We start from the raw sequence: 19,759 nt of genomic DNA, 5'->3' as shown, positions 1-19,759 counted from the left end.
ACTAGCTTCCTGAGCAGATTTAAGCACTACCAGGGAAAAAAAAAAGTTTTACAGGGCATATGTATTTCATTCACCCGCATGTCAGTTACTGTGCAGGATAAATCTCTTCTTATAAATGTGCGTGGATAATGTTTAAGTTCCAGTTGTGTTATCTTCCACCACTCGTATGTTAAATGTGAAAGTGAATTTGTATGAACAAGTGCAAAAGTGAGAATAGAAGTGCGTCATTTGGAATAATCAGAGTGCAATCCATCAAAATAACCTCCTGTTTCTTGAGATCAGTGCAGGAAACATAGAAATCTTCATTAAATAAACTACTACTACTACCACTACTACTACAACCGAGCTCGATAGCTGCAGTTGCTTAAGTGCAGCCAGTATCCAGTATTCGGGAGATAAGTTTGAACCCCACTGTTGGCAGCCCTGAAAATGGTTTTCCGTGGTTTCCCATTTTCACACCAGCCAAGCTTCTACTACTACTACTACTACTACTACTACTACTGCTGCATCTACCATCTTTCAGTCCTTCTGAATTGCACTTTTAATATTTTATATGTTCATTTTTAATATCAGAATAAATATGAAACTTTTATCCTGTTTTCTGGGACGTTTACTTAAAACATGGTAGAGAGCATCACCAGAGATCTTTGACATAATTTTGGAACACCACAAAAATAATCATATGTAGTAACATCAGAGTTGTGCGAGAAGATTTGCAGACCATGGTCTCACTACGTGAAGACCAGAAAGAAAGTGGCCATGTTAAGAGTGATGAATGAAATTACTTTATTGACTTCAGCAAAAGTTTAGTAAATGATTCATTGTCATAACACTATAGTGTTAACACGTTTATTTTGGCGATTTATTTTCACTGTAATTTCATTGTGGAGTACCATGTGAAATATTTGTCTGTCAAGGAGTGCCTGTTTCAATCCATTTACAAATTTCCTGGTGTCCGTTTTCCACATAGGATTGTGGAATATAATATAATATAATATAATAAATAACATCCACACCACTGGGTCTGTTTTTAACAAAACAGAAAATTAGGAGTCGAACCGTTTTAAGAGAGAAAAAGCTCAGTGGAATAGGAGCTCTCTTGGAAAGATGCCCCTCCAAATCTCTGTTGCATCTGGCTGTACAGGCTAGCATGTCAGTTTCTTCTGTCCGAAATGAGCTGTAAGAAAGCAAACTTGTACAGACTCACAGCTGTCCAAAATTTAAGGGAACCTGCCCGTGGCACAAGGATTCAGTTAACAATTAACTGTATGCATAAAACTTAGTCATTGGTTGTACTCCTTTTTTCAAAACAAAATGGTTACATGCCCCAAGCTTGAATTCACTTCCTTAGAACCTCATCATTACCATTACTACCTGACAAAATTAATTAAAACTCAACTATAGACTGCCATCTGGTAGAGTAAATGGAACATCAAAATTGATGTGCAGTCAGCCTAGATGGTATCAAATCCAAATGCCTGCACATGGTAGCTGAAGGCATGGTTTGTTTTTTTTTTTTCACGTATTGAACCAGAAGTTTCTGGACTGACTTGGTCCCTATATGGAGTTACCCACTATAGACTAAATTTACAATTAATTATACAGAGAGAGAGATATTTTTGCTAGTTGCTTTACGCCGCACTGACACAGATAGGTCTTATGGCGACGATGGTACAGGAAAGGCCTAGGAATGGGAAGGAAGCGGCCGTGGCCTTAATTAAGGTACAGCCCTAACATTTGACTGGTGTGAAAATGGGAAACTGTGGAAAACCATCTTCAGGGCCGCCGACAGTGGGGTTCGAACCCACTATCTCCCGGATGCAAGCAGACAGCTGCACGCTCCTAACCGCACAGCCAACTCGCCCGGTAAGAGAAAGAGAGGCTAGGGCTTCACTGATTTCTTCATTATTGTCTTTTGTTCATCATTGAATCCTCATGCTGAACAGACATCTGATGAAAAGAACTCATGTCTAGGAACTTCCTCACAATGTGGCAGGTACTGTTATTCAGGGGAACATCATTTTGAAGCTAAATAAGTGGATAGATGTAGATTAATGTGTGGCTAATGAACAATGAAAATCTTGGTAATGACACCATTACATGTTAAAACTATTGGGAAGGGTGGATATAAAGTGAAATTTCCACGTGCATTGTATTTCTTTCGCCAGTTCCGGGTATTTTTGTATTTTTATTGCAGTTGTATTCTGCAGTTTTTGAGCACGCTATCTCTATGATAAAAGCTGTCTTCCTAGCCTTATCAACTAATATGATATCTGGTCTCTTGTTACTGACGGTGACATCTGTTAAAACTAAGGATGGTGATTTTTCAAAATAGCAATTTGATGCAATATGCTTACAAAGGATTGTAATTTTGTATTTTCATTTTTCACAACCTATAAACCACCTTTTAATGTTGTTTGGAAATGTGATAAAATGCAAAATTATTGTCTGTCTGTTAGGTCATCAGCCCAGAGGCTAGTTGGATCCTCAAATAGCACCACCAAAGGTTATGCAGTTATAAGGAAACCCCAAAAACCAATGGCAGCACCAAAATGAGGCATACTAGGCAAGATGAGGAGTGAGGTAGTTTGCCATTGCTTCCCTTACTGGGTCAGAAAGTACTATTGCAGCGACTGACCCTATGAGCAGCACCTTTCATAACACTCAGATGCACTAGTCATGCTCCGAATGTCATTACTCGGCACTACCCATACCCCAGCAACTTCCATATTGTCACAGCCATGGATGTTGACTGGGACTTTGGTGGAAGCTACACTTTACTCTGGCCTGTGCCAAGAGATGGATGCAAAAGTACTGTATCCATCAAGAAATAACAGAAGGCAGAGCAAAACCGTGCCCAGTCAACTTGCGTGGGGGTTTAGTTCTGAATTGAGTAAGGGTTGGACGTTACCCTTTGTTAGACACCAGGGTGGGGGACTTCAACACCAACATGCATGTCCCAATGGTTGATAAGGGAAGTTCCTACATCTAACCTAATATTATAAAGAGAAAAATATTTGTATGTTTGTATATTTGGTTGTAATGGATAAACTCGAAACTACTGAACCAATTTTAAAAATTATTTCATCTATAGAAAGCTACATTACCAGTGAGTAACATGGACTGTGTTTTATTTTCAAAACAATTAGAGATCCCTACAAAAATTGAAATAATGCAACCCAAGGTATCAACAATATATATATGTATATTGCACCTCTCGTGGGCTCGACAGAGTTCTGAATATAAATTTTAACTTCACAAATATCTCGTTGGATGGAAATCATCTGGATGAGGATTTTCAGAAGATCAAACTCGGGCATCGAAGTCCCGTCCTCCCTGCTTTCAACTAGCACAACAGCTACACTCAAGAGCATGTGGGTCAATGGTTCTGTTCGTAAAATAAAGTGGGCACTTAATCTAAACATATTAAAAGTAGGGTGCTATAATAGGAGGAATATGCTAATCTACTAATGATAACACTGAAATTTTATCACATGGGTAATGCCGTTAAATGTTTATATTAGTTCGTTGATCATTCCTGAATCTCATTCTGGCATAATCACTAGGGATCTGTCCCTCTACCTTAAATTGATATCCGTGGGTATCCACTATATTATTACATAACACCACAAATTATATAAAAAGAATGGCATTCTTGTGGGGAAACAATAACGTTTTATAGTATAGCCATTGTGTTTTGACATAACGATAAAGGATCATTCCCGCATATTTATCCAATCATGAAAATCATGTCATCGCTTGTCGCTAATAAGGTCTACATTATCACATTAACTATACATCACACTATTGAATATACGTATTTCTCCGGGGTAATAACTTATTCTAATATTCACAAAGCAGACACATGATGTTGGTTAACCTGTAACTCCGTAGAAACCAACATACACTGACACAATACACAAAACAATAAGCACATATTTCAATGAAGCATTGTCCTGTAAAAACATAGATACAATATATAATCCACACACTTTAATGCTTTCTGAAAATCTGTGACCCCTTTCAGGTCTCCTGGTGTCGATCCAAGGACATCGATACCAATCGGGTATCGAACCACGCTAGTTTGACTTCGAGGTGCTATCTGAAAATCCCTACTACAATCTTAATTAAATATATAAATTGCAGGATTACTTCACCTATTTGCTCAATGAAAAGCACACAGTGTTGACAACAAATTATTATCTCAGTCCACCCTTATGAATGCCTCACTCAAACATAACAAACTATAGGACCATATATACTACTTCATGCAAAATCAACAGAATAACTTTGTGACTAATCAATAATCAGAGAAGAATAAATTTAATAAAGAAACTTCACCCCATTGATACACACATATTGCATCACCTACACATTATAATAAACATCATGCTGATAGATTCTATTTACAAAGTTAAGTTTACATATTAATGCAACAGGGCTGATTTTCATGCTAAGAATATTAATGGAGTGTACTTATAATTTGCTGTGTATAACCTTCTTTCATCTGAGGTCACCCATATGGACTTAGTTATCCATAACTAGCATCTCATTAGCTGGAAGTCCGGGGTTCATCTCCTTTGGGGTTCAATCCATGGTGTCTTAATCTGCTACCTTCTACTGCTGGAAGTTCTGCGTTGTCTTAAAACAGGAATTTTGCAGGCACACAGGTGCATTCTCATAGTGGTGAATCCTGGGTTCAATGAATACTCACATACATGCGAACAAATTAGGAATCGGTTATTTGAAGCACTGTTTATATGTTTTTGAATAACATGAGATTGATAGATCTACTCATAGACTCTAATGGACTACCCAAGTAGTGATTATTGTCCTTGAAGATCGCTGCTTGATTCCCATTCGTTATAGAGAGAAATATTCACAGATTTATTTGTTGCTACGTGAGCGTCACTATCTATTTATGGTACGCTTTTCTGTCTAATATGACAATGTTTATTCATTATATTGGTTGCCTCTGATGACTGCACATACATTAATCACATTACCATAATTACTGGTTTCTATCTTCTGCAACTCACTACGTCATGGCAATTTTTAGCAACGATACCCGTTCTTGATAAAACGTATTCATTTTAGACCACAATAGGACTTGTATGCAATTCCTTATTGAGTACTGGGATTAGTATTTTATACGTCCACACACAACAACTATCACTTCACACAAAGAAAATATAGCTGCACTATGACTGTGTGTCAGACGACATGGAGTAAACCTTTGACTAACATGAATGCATATATACTGAGTAACTGACGGTTGACCTGGCTGTCCTTATATAGAAGACATGGGTCTTCCGCTATGGAGAGGGTAAACTCTGTCCGCATGAGAAAAATCACCCAGCTAATAATTGTCTCTCAGAGTCATATAGATATTCATTTTGTAGATCTTGATGTCCTCTATTCACTGATCTACTTTTGTTTAAATCGCATTGTTGGTTTTCTGGTAATCACTCAAACGTCCTCTTGCATTTCAGCATGCGAAGAGTTTGGAGATGGGAACTCCCCTATCTCTGTCAAGATAAGTGTTAGAGACAGATGGTTCCCATCACCGCACATCTGTTTAAAGTGCGTCATTAAGAATGCACTCGATAAGTAATTTGTTTTCTCGCATTATCAAATATTGTAAATTATGCTGAGTTCATTGAGTCCTTACTTGTAAATTTCTTAGGCTTGTGACAAATTTTTATTATTTTTATTTAATGTATGAAATTTGTGGGTTGGTATCCAAGAATAAGCAGGGAAATCGGTGATAATATCCAGTTCTCAAGTTAGAACCCTGTAAAGTCAACTCTGCCTCCTGACTTAGGCAGTAGTTGAGCATGGTATCCTACTTTGCGCTCGCTTACACGAAAGAGAGCATGGTTTCAAGGTCTCGCTGTACTGAGAGCTCTCCCTCTTGGTATGTGCAATTAGAGCATCGCACGTATCCTGGACCGGGCATAAAATGCTTGTTATAACCAAATATTTTGTAGAATGTTGCAGAAAATGGCATATATGTCTCGCTGGACATCATGACATGTCTCTTAACATGGTACTGAACGGTTACATCTTCCCCCCCAGTTCACCTAAGAAAAATCACAAAACTAGGGATTTTTCTTACTGAAATATGCTGTGAAATCTTAAGTTTTGGGAGATTAAAATAGTATTTTTTGAAGCGTGGTGTTTTACTGGTTCAACTCGTGCCTCTTCATCAGAACTTGTAGACATTCTTGCATCAATACTTTCCATTTTTCCACACATTCCTTACACTCATCCTTATACATTGAGTCACTATCGGTCTCCATATCATGACGATCTTTTTCAATCCATAATTGTTGATATCATTGGCCTCTTCTTCCATTTCCGGATCCTCCATGATGTTGACATCTTCTTCCTCCTCATTTTCTTCTCAGGTTTCTTCATCGGCAGGATCTTCAGCAGGAAGTTGTCCTGGTACGTGGTACAGTTTGATGTTCGACACATTGTATATTGCATCTGTCGTTCCATCCATGGACTGGACCTTGTATGCGTTGTTGTCTAGATTTTGAGTGATCCTGTCACGTTTGGTTCTCAGTCATCTAAACACTAAACGATGTTCTCTTCCCTTTCATCTTCAAGATATAATATTCTAATGAGATGTACTTAACTCTATATCTTATCATCTGGCTTATTATACCACCAAACTTAAGTAGACTATCTTAATATTATATGTACACAATATACATTCCAACTCGGTTCATAGTTCATCATTGAGTCTACTGATCCTTCATTGGTTTTTTTGGGACCATATTTTAAAACATGAGGTCTTAAGCTGAGACCCCTATATCTTCCTGCATGGCACTTTCTCTGGCCGCTTTCTAGCTCCCATTATGGTACTGGTCTTTCTGAGTCCCTGTCTTGTCTGAAATGCTGGACCATGATGAAACTTTACTTCCGCGTTCTCCCGGTATAGTCTGATGTATCACTTCACTGTCACCTATTCTTTCCACTCTGCACCTGACGAACTGGATATCATTCTGCAACTGGCCTGACTCCGTAAAGCATCTCTTCAGTATCCTTAATAACCTCTGGTAACTTGTAAAAAATGTTCATCTCGTTGGTCCATATAGAAATTTCTGGAGCTCTTTGATTAAGTCCATATGGAAACTAACCTTAAACGTAATCTCCCTGAACTCTGAGAATTTCATCATCTTCTTCTTCTTCTTTCTTTTTCCTGTCTTCTTTTTAATATTCATCTCCTTTTCAATTTATTCTAGTTGACTGCTCAATCACGTCTCTACTTGGTTCAATTGTGAGATGACACCCTCTTTTTTTTTGTCCATTACATTCCTCCGATGTGTGTCTAAGACAATTACATGTTCTGCAGCCTGGGTCTTATGCAACGTTTCCTGCTCATCTAGACATTTAGTGAGATACCTTACTTGTGCAGTATGCTGATCGAGACGCTTGTATGCTTTGTCATATTGTTCCTTAATATCTCTCTGTAACTGATATCTATTAACTTGACCATGATGGCCACTAATGGTCCGTATTGACTTAATTATAACAGTTAATTGTGTCTAGGTTCTTCCTAGTCAATACAATTCAGAATGTATTATTATTTAAACTATCATTTACTTATATACACACTTATATATAAATACAAGTACCGGTACATGTTTCAAGAAAACAAATTCTCTTCTTCAGCTTGTTAGTAAAATCACATGTATGAAAGACCTTATTTATAATGAACTATGTGCTGACAGATTGTGGACAAAATTAAAATATAACAATACAACAATATTAGAAAATTCAAACATGGAAATTCTATCATATTATATCCCAATTTTATGAAATGCCTGCATTCAATGACTTTATTTAAAATGAACTATGTGCGAACAGTTTGCAGACAAAATGACAATACAACAATACAACAACGTTAAAAATTCAAACATGAGAATCTTTCATGTTATGTCCCAAATCTATGAAATGTCTGTATCTGTCTGTCAGGTCAACAGCCCAGAGGCTGGTTGGATCCTCAAATAGCACCACCAAAGGTTGTGGGGTTATAAGGAAATCCCAAAAACCAATGGCAGCACCAAAATGAGGCGTACTAGGCAAGATGAGGAGTGAGGTAGTTTGCCATTGCTTTCCTCACTGGGTCAGAAAGTACTATTGCAGCATGACAACCTGTGAGCAGCACCTTTCATAACACTCAGAAGCACTAGTCGTGCTCTGAATGTCATTACTCAGCACTACCCATACCCCAGCAGCTTTCATATTGCCACAGCCATGATGTAGACTGGGACTTCGGTGGAAGCTTCACTTTACTCTGGCCTGTGCCAAGAGATGGATGCAAAAGTGCTGTGTCCATCAAGAAATGACAGCAGGCAGAATGTCTGTATATGATGTATTAAAATACAGCTGGTGGGCTGTTGATCCATTGTATTTAAATGTGGCATTATTATGGTCTTTCATAGTCCCACAGTTTGGTGTTGAGACCGTGTGCTTATCATTACATTACCTTAACGGAAAGTAGATCTGTTAATATATAGATCAAGCATGCCAGGTTAAAATGGACTTTTTCATTTGTCTGTAAGAAAAAAGAACTAATATGTAATGGTACTAAAGGCAAACATGATGGGCTGAGAAACCAACGTTGAAATAGAAAGTAACTTACGTATGATGCAGAGGTTTTGCAGGTGTGTGGGCTCTATGATTTCAAACAGCAGACTGACTAGCTAGTGAGTTGAACGACTTGAGGGGGCGTAGATGGAGTGGGAGGAGTCTGCAGCATGGGAGGAGATTTGTTGTTGCATGTGTGAACATATGCATGATAATAATCACCAGTACACAAACATAGAAAATGACATGGTAGACAAGCGTAAACAAATGAACATTCTCGAGAAATTATAAATTTATATATTACAGAAACTTGACAACGAAAATAGTTTAAATGAACACATGGCAGATGATAATCAGTTATTTAAACTTGCAGTCCAATATCCTAGACACTTCCTCTCAAGCACTGATACTTTGTCATATATGAATTTTTCATCTAAACAGTGTTATGAGGCTGAAGATGTTAATAATATACGAAACATGTACCACTTTTAACCAATAAGTTGCCTTAAGCAATTAACGTATCGACAAGGTGGAAAATAAAAAATCTTAGTTGTGAATCTATAAACATGCACACGCCACGCTGAAGCACTCAGTCTTGGCTTGGCAGCCATTGAGAATGGAGCTCCCGTTGGATGTTACCGCCAAGTGCGAAGTGCGCGCAGTTATTCGGTTTTTGAACGCAAAAGGTACTGAACCGATTAAAATCCATCACCAGTCGACAGAACTGTATGGTGAGTCGTGCATGGATATAAAAAATGTTCGTGGTGTAGAGAGTTTGCAGCTAGTCAGACAGAAATTCACGACAAACAAAGGAGCAGGAGACCGTCAATTTCCGTCGAGGCAGTCGTGAAGGTTGAGCAAATCATGCGTGAAGATCAGCGGATCATCCTGGATGATCTCTGCACGTTGGTTCCTGAGTTTCCCGAAGCGCCACTCACAACTTCCTGAACAGCATGGCGGTGAGCTGGTATGACATGGGCGTACAAAAACTGTCACAGCGTCTACAAAAATGCATCAACCGAAATGGTGATTATGTAGACAAATAGCTAAGTGTTCAAGCTGTAAAATGATGTAAACCATTGTAGAAAATAACAGGTCTATTTATAAAAAATTAGGAGACCTTATTTTTGGGATTACCTTTGTATATTATCAGCACTTAAATAGATAGCGGGACCGGGCGAGTTGGCCGTGCGCGTAGAGGCGCGCGGCTGTGAGCTTGCATCCGGGAGATAGTAGGTTCGAATCCCACTATCGGCAGCCCTGAAAATGGTTTTCCGTGGTTTCCCATTTTCACACCAGGCAAATGCTGGGGCTGTACCTTAATTAAGGCCACGGCCGCTTCCTTCAAACTCCTAGGCCTTTCCTATCCCATCGTCGCCATAAGACCTATCTGTGTCGGTGCGACGTAAAGCCCCTAGTAAAAAAATAAAAATAAAATAAAAATAGATACCGTGTGTTTTCTTTCAAAGCAAATATTACCTTTCAGGGGTCATTGAGAAACTTGTCTGCCTCTGTAGTATAACAGTCAGCATTATTAGCTGCTGTCCTGGGGAGGTCTGGGTTCAATTCCCGGTACTGCCAGAAATGTAAGAATGGCACGAGGGCTGGTTTGTAGTTGAAATGGTACATACAGCTTACCTCCATCGGCAGGGTGCCTGAAAAGAGCTGCGCCACCTTGGGATGAGGACACAAGTTTACTTTTGTCCGCCTCTGTAGCGTAACGGATAGTGTTATTAGCGACCATCCTCGGGGGCCCAGGTTCGATTCCCGGTACTGCCAGAAATTTAAGAATAGCAGGAGGGCTGGTGTGTGGTTGAAATGGTACATGCAGCTCACCTCCAATGGGGGTGAACTGAAAAGAGCTACGCCACCTCGCGATGAGGAAACGAGTTTGCATTGAGAAACTGAAGAATCTGATAACAGAGGTTACAGGGCGTCATTAGAGTTAATTGCTAAGAAAGATGACATATATTGTCACCATTTAGAGCCATCTACAGTTTTCTCAGGACTTTCCTCTGACATACAAAATATATACTGTATTATTGAAGCCATATGATCAACGAAATTAAAGATGAGATTAAGAAAGTAAACTATACTTCCATAATTTCAGATGAGTCCACCTCTGTGGTGTAGTGGTTAGTGTGATTAGCTGCCACCCCCCGAGGCCCAGGTTCAATTCCCGGTTCTGCCATGAAATTTGAAAAGTGGTAAGAGGGCTGGAATGGGGTCCACTGAGCCTCAGGAGGTCAACTGAGTAGAGAGGGGTTCGATTGCCTCCTCAGCTATCCTCAAAGTGGTTTTCCATGGCTTCCTACTTCTTCTCCAGGCAAATGTCGTGATGGTATTTGAATTAAGGCCACGGCCGCTTCCTTGCCTATCCCTTCCAATCTTCTCACCCCTCCACAAGGCCCCTGTTCAGCATAGCAGGTGAGGTTGCCTGGGTGAAGTACTAGTCCTTCTCCCCAGCTGTATTTTAAGAACCAAAGTCTCATGCTCCAGGACACTGAGAGGTGGGATCCCTCACTGAGTCTGGGGGGAAAAAACCAACCCTGGAGGGTAAAGAAAGAAGAAGAAAGAATTTCAAATGAATGTACAGACGTTTTTAACAGAGCACAAGTCTTGACTGTATTTAGATATTTCAGTCCCGAAGGCAAAATTCAAGAGCGATTTTTGAGATTCATTGATATAAGTGGTGACAGTTCTGCTCTTTCTCTCTCTAAACATCTCCTTGGAGTGTTACAAGAATTCAGTGTGGTGAAAAGTTAGTTGCAGGGACATTTGATTGTGCAGCAGTGATCACAGGACAGCACAGTGGTTTGCAGAATCTAGTCATGGATAAATATGACCAGACTATATTAATTTTGTTCACTGCTAAGGTCATAGGCTTAACTTGATATTACAGCAATCTGTTAACCACATCAAAGAATGCAAAGTAATTTTTCAGGCCTTGCCTTGGTTAGCAGGGTTTTTTTCGTCATCCCTTAAATGGGCTGCTGCCCTTGATAAAGTGATAAGACAAATACCAATAGCACTTACCCGAAGGATATATGCTGGTAGGTTGGTTCAAGTTCTGTCCTCTATCTATCCGATTTCATTGGATTCTTCAGAGAAATGAAAGATAATGCTGATGAATGGGATGGTGGGACAAGATTTCAAGCTAAATGTTACTATATTACCCTGCAAGACTTGGATTTTTATTTCATACTAGCAAGATACCCGTGCTTCACAACGGTATTATACTGAAATTTACAATTGAATGCTAATTGTTTTATATATAATACGCAGAAATTCGTGATCTGACTCGTTTTCTGAGAGAATCCGTCAAAACTTGCGATCTGACTCGTTTTCTAATAGATTACGGCAAGTTTCCTCCCATTTTTCAATCTTTCTTTCCAGGAAGCGATTTCGTACTTCCCGGGCTAGGTCCAGGTATTCCACCCGGTCAGTTGGGTCCCTTAAATCTTTGCCATCTTTTCCTATAAGCATTTTTAATATGGATCAAATCCTTCAGGAGATCCAGCGTGGTGTCGTCTTGGGTGCCTTGGCGATACTGAACCCGCGGCCGGACTGCATTCTTAGTCATTACCCGTCCAGGACCCATTTCCAGCGCGGTCCGCACATTTGACGACGGTCCAGAACATTATTATTATTATTATTATTATTATTATTATTATTATTATTATTATTATTATTATTATGTTCTAGACCCCACAGCAAGATGCAAGATCGCTACTTGCCGGTAAATTACATCTGCTGCCACTGTCATTGTTGAGAATGTGACCAGCACCATTGTCGCGCGTAGGCAAGTGTGCGGGATTTCTGGCGATACGAATGACATACTTCCGTGCATTATTGACCTTAATATAGAGGTGAACAATTGGACGGTCAATCTCATTCCTATTGTTTATTTCAAATGTGTTTAAATTTTTATTTATATGCCAGGAGAATCTACTGTAATCTAAGAACGTTCTCCGAAGGAAAATATGGCTCTTGAAAACGAACCCAGGAAAGATAAAAAATGATAGGTTTATGATCAGAATAAGTACATCAAAAATCTACAGCCTGTTTCCAGTCATTCGACAGGGTCAGGAATGGAATAAATAAAGCCCCCATCTAGCGGCGACAATAGGAATTGTGCCGACTGCCGAAACCTGTCGCACTCCTCTGGGGCAATGATTAATGAATGAAAAATGAAATGAAATTATATTGGACAGTGTTGCTGGAATGAATGACAGGGAAAACCGGAGTATCCGGAGAAAAACCTGTCCCGCCTCCGTTTTCTCCAGCACGAATGTCACATGGAGAGACCGGGAATTGAACCACGGAACCCAGCTGTGAGAAGCCGGCGCGCTGCCGCCTGAGCAACGGAGGCTCCTTATAAATACATTATGAACAATGAAATCAATTCTTCTCACCTCCTTTTAAAACCCCACTGCCGTTAAGTTTATTTAACCCCCCCTCCAAAAAAAAAACTAAAAGAAGGCATGTTTCTTTATGTTTAAAGGAGATTCTAAACACCAATGTTCACGTCTTATTATCTGCAGTTTTGAGATTTAAAAAAAAACATTTTTTTTCACTTTCACACTCCTCCCCCCCTCCCCCTCCCCAAATGAATTTTCCGGCAAAAAATACTTGTTTCTTCAATAGTAAAGGATCTTCTAAATACCAATTATCACAACTCTAACTTCTTCAGTTATTGATTTATGTGTCCTCATGAAAGGAATTCAACTCCATTTTACTCCCGCATCCCAAGATGATTCCCCCCCCCCCCCCCACCAAACGGGTTTTTCTTTGTTTTTAAAGGAGAATCAAATACCGATTTTCATGTCTGTAGGCCCTAACAACTTAATTTTTTATTAGATGTAAGTATTTTCATACAATTAAGTAAATTAAATTTAAATTCTTTCACCTTCATTGGATTTTCCGTGAAAAGGTGTTTCTTTACTTTTAAATCAGATTCCAAATATCAAATTTCACGTCTGCAACATCTTCATTTTTGAGATAACAGTAGCCTAATTAAAATAATTCAACACCATTTTCAGTCACTTTTACCCGCCCCCCCCCCCCCCCCCTCCACCCAAGTGGTATTTACGAAAACTAAAAATACACATTTCTTTATTTTTAATAGAGATAAAAGTACCATATTTCACTTCTGTAACATGTTAAGTTTGTTGAGATATACTGTATAAATTTCCATTTTAAAATTTCACCCCCTTTTTAGTTCCCCTTAAGTGGAGTTTCCAAAAACAAATCACCTCTGTTTCTTTACATTTACAGGAGATTCCAAATACCACTTTTTACGTCTGTAAAATTCTACGTTTCTCAGATATTCTGTAGATATAGTCTTTTAAAAAATTCACCCCAATTTGTCATTCCTGTTTAACCGCCATTAAGTGGATTTTCCAAAAACAAAAAAATATGTGTTTCTTTATTTTTAAAGGAGATCCCATATACAAATGTTCAGTTCGATAATATCTTCCGTTTCTGAGATATAGGTATCCTCATTAAAGTCATTCAACCCATTATTCACCCTTTTACACCCCTCCTATTGCGATTTACAGAAAACAAAAAATACGTGTTCCTTTATTTTTAAAGGAGATTCTAAATATCAATATTTACATGTGCAAACTTTTAAAGTTTTGAGATGTAGATACACCCCCCTCTTCACCCTCCCATTAATTGGATTTTCCAAAAACAAAAAAAATACTTGTTTCTTTATTTTTAAAAGAGATCAAAAGTACCAATTTTTAGGTCTGTAATACCTTCAGTTTCTGAGATATAAGTACCGGTATCCTGATAAAGGCATTCAACCCCTTTTTCACCCTTTTTTACCCGTCCTATTGGGATTTTCTGAAAACAAAAAAATACGTGTTTCCTTATTTTTAAAGAAGATTCTAAATACCAATTTTTACATTTGTAAACTTTTAAAGTTTTGAGATATAGATACACTCATTTTAAAATTTCACCCCCCTTTTTGCCCTTTTAGCGACGGAATATCCAAAAATCCTCTCTTAGCGAGCACCTACATCTTAATATGAATGTATCCCCAAAATTTCATTTCATTATGTCCAGTAGTTTTGGCTCGGCGATGATGAATCAGTCAGTCAGTCAGGACAAGCTCTTTTATATATATACACTGACTGACAGAGCAAATGCAACACCAAGAAGGAGTGGTCAGAACTTTATGCCACTTGCAGGGTAGACTGACGTCACTGAGGTATGCTCATGATGTGAAATGCGCCGCTGTGCTGCGCACATAGCAAACGATAAATGGGACACGGCGTTGGCGAATGGCCCACTTCGTACCGTGATTTCTCAGCCGACAGTCATTGTAGAACGTGTTGTCGTGTGCCACAGGACACGTGTATAGCTAAGAATGCCTGGCCGCCGTCAACGGAGGCATTTCCAGCAGACAGACGACTTTACGAGGGGTATGGTGATCGGGCTGAGAAGGGCAGGTTGGTCGCTTCGTCAAATCGCAGCCGATACCCATAGGGATGTGTCCACGGTGCAGCGCCTGTGGCGAAGATAGTTGGCGCAGGGACATGTGGCACGTGCGAGGGGTCCAGGCGCAGCCCGAGTGACGTCAGCACGCGAGGATCGGCGGATCGGCGCATCCGCCGCCAAGCGGTGGCAGCCCCGCACGCCACGTCAACCGCCATTCTTCAGCATGTGCAAGACACCCTGGCTGTTCCAATATCGACCAGAACAATTTCCCGTTGATTGGTTGAAGGAGGCCTGCACTCCCGGCGTCCGCTCAGAAGACTACCATTGACTCCACAGCATAGACGTGCACGCCTGGCATGGTGCTGGGCTAGAGCGACTTGGATGAGGGAATGGCGGAACGTCGTGTTCTCCGATGAGTCACGCTTCTGTTCTGTCAGTGATAGTCACCGCAGACGAATGTGGCGTCGGCGTGGAGAAAGGTCAAATCCGGCAGTAACTGTGGAGCGCCCTACCGCTAGACAACGCGGCATCATGGTTTGGGGCGCTATTGCCTATGATTCCACGTCACCTCTAGTGCGTATTCAAGGCACGTTAAATGCCCACCGCTACGTGCAGCATGTGATGCGGCCGGTGGCACTCCCGTACCTTCAGGGGCTGCCCAATGCTCTGTTTCAGCAGGATAATGCCCGCCCACACACTGCTCGCATCTCCCAACAGGCTCTACGAGGTGTACAGATGCTTCCGTGGCCAGCGTACTCTCCGGATCTCTCACCAATCGAACACGTGTGGGGTCTCATTGGGCGCCGTTTGCAAACTCTGCCCCAGCCTCGTACGGACGACCAACTGTGGCAAATGGTTGACAGAGAATGGAGAACCATCCCTCAGGACACCATCCGCACTCTTATTGACTCTGTACCTCGACGTGTTTCTGCGTGCATCGCCGCTCGCGGTGGTCCTACATCCTACTGAGTCGATGCCGTGCGCATTGTGTAACCTGCATATCGGTTTGAAATAAACATCAATTATTCGTCCGTGCCGTCTCTGTTTTTTCCCCAACTTTCATCCCTTTCGAACCACTCCTTCTTGGTGTTGCATTTGCTCTGTCAGTCAGTGTAGATTAAATTAAATTTATTTGCTGAAGTGCTCCCTCAATCTGATGTTTTGTATCAGATACTTAAAAAAGAAAACATGTAATATTGCCTTCTGCACCAAAGAGATCCAGCAGTTTAAAGTGTTTTTGTAGATGACCATAAATAATTTTGATCCCATGTGGCCAAAGTTGCAAGACAATGAAAGGAGACAAGATTACTATCAAAAGTGCCAGAGAATTGATTTTATAGGACAAAAGAAAACATCGTACTTCTGATTGTATTTAGAAATAATTGAAATCATGTCCATGCAACTATCGGACAGATTTTGTGATATTAATAACGTGAATCTCCTTCAGTTAATTAATATTAACCAATTTAACATTTTCGCGAAGAAATTCCCAAACAGTGCCTATCGGTCTTTAGTGAAGAATTATGTACGAAATTTCAACTGCATAAAACTTAAAAGTGAACTTTGTGTCCTCTACACTAAGTTAGACTTTGTGAAAAATAGTACATATGACCTCTACCAATATTTGCACACCAGTGGTATTAATAAAGCAGAAGCAACAAAACTGATTTACTTCATTCTCACCATCCCAGCTACTAGCACTTCCGCTGAAAGAAACTTCTCAGCCTCAAAAAAGGATACACACCTTCCAAAGAAATTCACAAGTACAGGACAGGCCCTCTGCACTTTCTTTGATTGAGATTTAGATGAAGAAACCTAATTTCTATGATGCTGTGATAGACATTTTAGATGCCACAACATGCCGTCGTATTGACGTGAAGTATAAATAGGAAATATTGAGGTAAGCCTTACAGCTCAGTTAGAAATTAATTTTAACCCACCGAGCTCGATAGCTGCAGTTGCTTAAGTGCGGCCAGTATCCAGTATTTGGGAGATAGTAGGTTTGAACCCCACTGTCGGCAGCCCTGAGAATGGTTTTCCGTGGTTTCCCATTTTCACACCAGGCAAAAGCTGGGGCTGTACCTTAATTAAGGCCACGGTCGCTTCCTTCCCACTCCTAGCCCTTCCCTGTCCCATTGTCGCCATAAGACCTGTCTGTGTCAGTGCGAAGTAAAGCAACTAGCAAAATAATTTTAACCCTTATGCTTATGATTGCATGAGTAGCCTGCCATATGTTTTGCATGATGTGAACCATTTTTAATAAGTCCAAGATTGAGACTGCTAATTTCTATGATTTTAATGTTCAATATATTATGTTCAGGTTTAAAAACTTCATGTTAATTCCGTATTGAACCGAGAATCTAATGGAAACAAGAGAGGTCCACCTATTCAATACCATATAATGTTATAAGAAAAATTATAACATTTTATTTTATTTTATTATGTGCATTTAATCATTTTCAAGTTGTCTTATCTTATACAAATTTAATATAAATTATCAAGCCTACCACTGTTATTATGAAATGGCATTGGTACTACTAATAAAATAGCTGCAGTGCGAGTGACGATATATCCTCAAGGAGGAGTATGGTGACACTTTTCAAAAAGTAACGCATTGCCACTGGTAAACAAGTGAATAACTGAATCAATAACAGATTTCAGTTCCCCTCTGACAAATTATTTACACTAACACTGAAGTGCGCAAACCAACAATACACATTATTCATGCACATGCTCCCACAAATGAAGACAACTGAAAAAATCCTGTAAAGGTGAAACTGTTGGTGAATTATTTGGAAACTAGCAGTTACCCGTGGCTTTGCTTGCATAGATTTGATAAAAGTAATAGTTCCTCGGTACTGTACTAAGACATTTTCTGAAAATCCCTAAAGTATAAAAACTGACTGAAACATTGACTTTCATTTACCCCAGAAACTCTTTGTAAACCACGTGTGTGGTATTGCCATTGCCATTACGCCAGCTTCCATTGACCAGCAATCACCAACGCCGTAGACTGCAATGGGTACCTGAACACTGACACTGGCATGCTGAATGGCAAAATGTAGTGTTTTCGGACGAGTCCCGCTTCAACTTGTCCTATAGTGATGGCTGCAAACGCGTTAAGACGCCGCCGTGGTGAACGCCATCGGGCAGACTATTGTTGAGCGGCATAGCGGACAAACGCCAAGTGTGATGGTTTGGGGCGCAATTGCCTATAACATGCGATCTCGTCTCTTATATCTTGAGGGCAATCTGAACAGCTACCGCTACATCAGGGAGGTTTTAAGCCTGAGGCACTGCCCCTCTTACAGGCCGTTCCAGGCGCCATATTCCAGCAGGACAATGCCCGGCCACATGTGGCGAGGAATGTGCAAGGCTTCTTCGAAGAACGACGGATACCACTGCTTCCCTGGCCTGCCCATTCGCCAGATATGTCAGCCAATGAACATGTCTGGGATCCGGTCGTTCGGCACCGTGTTCGTTCAGGTCCACCTGCAGCCACTGTTGACGATTTATGGATGCGCCTACAAACCGTATGGCAGAGTATTCGCCAGCAGCATATTCAGGCGCTCTTTGATTCCATGCCACGATGTCTAGTGGCTCTGATTGCAGCGCGTGGTGGCGCTACGCCGTACTGAATTTCCACGTCACTGTGCATGTACAGTTCTGTAATTGTAATCATTTGTGTCTTGTCATATCCCTAATGTATGGAATAAATTCCACTGTGATCACAGCTCTCGGTCTTGGTGTTTAACTTTCTACAAACAGCAGTGTAGATAATGCATTAAGTGAACCTCTGTTGAAGACCAACGCTTTCATTTTTAATATTCTCAGGCTTTACTATTATTTTAAATTAGTGTAAATAAAAGGAAAGTATTCTATTCTCCTTGGTGGTATCTACTACATTTATACTTATGAAATACATTCTTTACCTGTAACTGTGAAATAATGAAAAGAAGTAACCTTTTCCAGAAAGTGCTGACCAGCAGGTTTATGTTATTACATATCTGCAGGGAAAAACGAACATATTATAAGCCCTTGTTATAAGCTTCAAGCAGTTTATCTCTACTCAAGAATGAAACTATTTCTGACCTTTTCTGTGAAATGAAAATGTAGAATACCGATTATTACAAGTAGCCTATTGATGATGATTGTTGGTTTAAGGGATTAAACAATGTGATTATCAGCTCCTGTGACAAGTATCATCATCTAAACAAATTGCTGCTACCAGTAGCTGAAAGCTATGTTTTATTTAGCAAACTATTCCAAGACTTACCGAGTTGTCTTCGTACACTGATGCAAATTAAAACCAAACATTGATACCAGTACTGTATGAAAATCCAATCATTCCATCTTCAACTTTTGACAAATGAATTCCAAAGATATTTGAATTTAAATAAAAATGGATGAAAGGATACCTGCAGTATTTACATGCAACAGAGCTTTTGTGAAAAATCACATTTAAGATGGAAACTTATAGCATTCAGATTTTATTATTCACTGAATCAGGCTTTGAGCTAAAGATTTGAAATAGGTGACGCAATGTTAATAGCAGGCAGTGAAAACACGGTGTGAAAATAAATTAGTTTCTCTTATATGTAAAATGTTAGTGAGAAAATCTGAAGATGGATGGATGGACGGATGCAGGAAAAACAGAAGGTTTAAGCATGCAAAGGAAAGACGGGTAGAAATTCTAACAAAGAGTGAGTAT

The sequence above is a fragment of the Anabrus simplex genome, chromosome 1 (assembly GCF_040414725.1).
Source record: "Anabrus simplex isolate iqAnaSimp1 chromosome 1, ASM4041472v1, whole genome shotgun sequence".
Classification (NCBI taxonomy): Eukaryota; Metazoa; Arthropoda; class Insecta; order Orthoptera; family Tettigoniidae; genus Anabrus; species Anabrus simplex.
Note: the sequence above shows the minus strand (reverse complement) of the source record.